The sequence below is a fragment of the Silene latifolia genome, chromosome Y (genome assembly GCF_048544455.1).
Source record: "Silene latifolia isolate original U9 population chromosome Y, ASM4854445v1, whole genome shotgun sequence".
Classification (NCBI taxonomy): Eukaryota; Viridiplantae; Streptophyta; class Magnoliopsida; order Caryophyllales; family Caryophyllaceae; genus Silene; species Silene latifolia.
The window spans coordinates 407,404,014-407,407,702 of NC_133538.1; positions in this window are offsets into that span (position 1 = coordinate 407,404,014).

Consider the following 3,689-nt stretch of genomic DNA (forward strand, 5'->3'; position numbering starts at 1 on the left):
CTCTGCTGCGGAGATGCCACGTTTAGACAAAGGTAAAGAGAAGGTCGCAAACCCGTTCATTGTAACCCGAATTCCCTATCCAGGACGTCTGAAAGATGCCAAGGTCGAGCGTCAGTACGGTAAATTTGTGGATGTGGTCAAGAATATTCAGGTGACCGTTCCTTTTACCAAGCCAATTACCCAGGTACCTTCTTATACAAAATTTATGAAAGATATTTTGACGAGTAAGAGAGAGCTTAGTGAATTCGAGACTGTTGCATTTATGGAAGAGTCTAGTAATTTAATTCTTAACAAAGCTCCACCTAAAAATGAAAAACCCGGGTAGTTTCTTTATTACCTGTACTATAGGGAATGAAGTGATAGATAAGGCTCTCTGTGATTTAGGAGCCAGTGTTAGCTTTATGCCTTACTCTGTCTGCAAGAAACTTAATATGGGTCATCTTAAAATGACTAATATCACCCTTCAGATGGCTGATAGATTAGTTAGACGACCCCTAGGTATCCTAGAAGACGTGCCTGTCAAAGTAGGCAAGTTCTTTATACCAGTGGATTTCATTGTTTTAGATATAGCTGAGGATACCTGGACCCCAATTATATTAGGAAGACCATTCTTATGTATAGCTGGGGCCATTATTGATGTCAAATAAGGCATTGGACTCTTGCAGTAGGGGATGACGCCATCAATTTCAGTTTGCCTAGTACACTTGCCAGACCAATGATAGAGAATACTTGTTATTCAGTTGATATCGTTGATAAGTCTGTTTATGAGTTCTGGTCAGATTCCTTGATTAAGGATCCGCTGGAAGCTTTGACGTTGTTAGATGAGTGTGCAGATAATCAGGAGAATAATGACGCTGTGTTGGATTTGCTTGAAGTTGCATTAGATAAGCGTGAACTCACCGATGTTGAAGGAGAGAGGGTAGAACAATTGGTAAATACTCTCTGCGCTATGGAGGTAAAGGTACCCGAGCATAAGCCTCTTCCTTCTCATCTTAAATATGCATTTTTAGATGATACAGAGCAATATCCAGTCATTATTAGTGGTAAGTTGGATGATAAACAGTTGACCGCTCTGTTAGTTGTTCTTAAGAAAAACAGAAAAGCTATGGGCTATTCACTAGACGATATTAAGGGCATTAGCCCTGATATCTGTATGCACAGGATTGAGCTAGAGGAGGATCACAAACCTTGTAGACAAGGTCAGCGCAGTCTGAACCAGAAGATGCAGGATGTTGTGATGGCTGAGGTAATGAAGCTACTTAATGCAGGTATTATCTACTCTGTTGGTCATTCTAAGTGGGTGAGTCCCGTTCAGGTGGTTCCTAAGAAAGGAGGAACTACTGTGGTTAAGAATGATAAAAATGAATTAATACCCACTAGAGTAGTAACCGGTTGGCGGATGTGCATAGACTACAGACAGCTAAATGCCGCCACAAAGAAAGATCACTTTACCCTTCCTTTCATTGATCAGATGGTAGAAAGGTTAGCTTCTCATAAGTTTTTTTGTTATTTAGATGGATACTCAGGGTTCTTTCAGATCCCTATTCATCCGGATGATCAGGAAAAGACTACTTTTACTTGCCCTCAAAGTGTTTTCGCTTATCGCAGGATGCCTTTTAGTTTGTGTAATGCCCCTTCCACCTTTCAAAGGTTCATGATGGGAATATTTTCTGAGTATATAGAGTCTATTATGGAGGTCTTTATGGACGATTTTAGTGTCTATGGAAGTGATTTTGATAATTGTCTGTCTAACCTTGATAAAGTGGTTCTGCGCTGCATTAAGGTAAATCTTGTGCTTAACTGGGAGAAGTGCCATTTTATGGTCAACGAGGGAGTTGTCTTAGGGCACTTGGTTTCGGATAGGGGCATTGAGGTTGATAAAGCAAAGGTGCAAGTGATTAAGCAATTGCCTCCTCCTGTTAATGTTAAAGGAGTGAGGAGTTTCCTTGGTCATGCCGGCTTTTATCGCTGGTTCATTAAGGATTTTTCAAAAATTGCTAAACCGCTTAAAAAAATGTTGCTTTAGGATGCTCCCTTTGTATTTACTGATGAGTGTCTTTCTGCTTTTAACAGGTTAAAGCAGGCCTTGATTTCAGCACCGATTATCCAGCCTCCTAACTGGGATCTGCCATTTGAGATCCTGTGCGATGCTAGTGATTATGCACTAGGAGCGGTGTTAGGCTAGCGGAAAGACAAGGCTTTGAATGCGATCTACTATGCGAGCTGAACTCTGGATGAGGCTCAAGTGAAGTACACCACTACCGATAAGGAGCTGTTAGCTGTGGTTTATGCGTTGGAGAAATTTCGTTCTTATTTGATAGGATCAGAAGTTACCGTTTTTACTGACCATGCAGCACTGAGACACCTTCTTGCTAAGAAGGAGGCTAAACCACGATTATTGAGATGAATACTCCTTCTCCAAGAATTTGATCTGCAAATCAAAGATAAGACGGGCGCCGAGAATGTAGTAGCTGATCATCTGTCGCGATTGCCGTAGCAGGAGGGAGAGGATCCTTTGCCTATTAATGATTCTTTTCCTGATGATTCATTATTTGCTATTTTCACCAATACTAACCATGATCCGTGGTATGCATATTTGGCTAACTATGTTGTCAGTGGCGAGCTGCCACCTGACCTGTCTTATCAGCAGAGGAAGCGGTTTCTTTATAATGCTAAGCAGTACTTTTGGGATGATCCTTATTTATTTAAGGATTATACAGACAGTCTCTATAGATGGTGTATTCCGCAATGGGAGACCAAAGTAATCTTAGAAGGCTGTCATTCGTCCTCTTATGGTGGTCACCACGGTCCGTCGCGAACCGTGGCTAAGGTACTTCAATCTGGTTTTTATTGGCCTACTTTATTTGCTGATGCTAAAGTGTTTGTTTTAGCTTGTGATGATTGCCAGTGCTCTGGGAATATATCTAAGAGAGATGAAATGCCACAAAATGGCATTCTAGAGGTCGAGGTTTTTGATGTCTGGGGCATTGATTTCCAAGGACCATTCCCATCTAGTAAAGGTAACAGGTTTATTTTGGTAGCTGTGGACTACGTGTCTAAATGGGTGGAAGCTATTGCTTCACCCCACTATGATGCCAAGACCGTGATTAAGATGCTTAAAAAGATTATTTTTCCCCGATTTGGTGTACCTAGGGTCGTCATTAGCGATGGGGGAATGCACTTTAAAGAAAAGTAACTTACTGCTATACTGTCTAAGGTTGGTGTCCAACATCGTCGTGGTTTGGGGTATCATCCCGAAACTAGTGGGCAGGCTGAGGTCTCTAATAGGGAACTAAAAGAGATTTTGGCTAAGGTAGTTTCTAAATTACGGAAGGATTGGAGTCTAAAACTAGATGACACATTATGGGCATATCAGACTGCCTTTAAAACACCGATTGGTGCATCACCGTATCGATTGGTTTATGGGAAGTCTTGTCATTTACCTGTTGAATTAGAGTGTAAGGCTTGGTGGGCTATTTGAGAACTAAAATATGATCCTAAGTTGTGTGGTCAGAACCGTTTATTGCAGCTAGATGAACTGGAGGAGTTTAGGCAAAATGCCTATGATAGCTCACGCATTTACAAAGAGAAGACGAAGAGATGGCACGATAAAAGGATCATACCTCGAGAATTCCATGTCGGGCAGAAAGTGTTGCTGTTTAATGCCCGACTGCACCTATTTCCTGGTA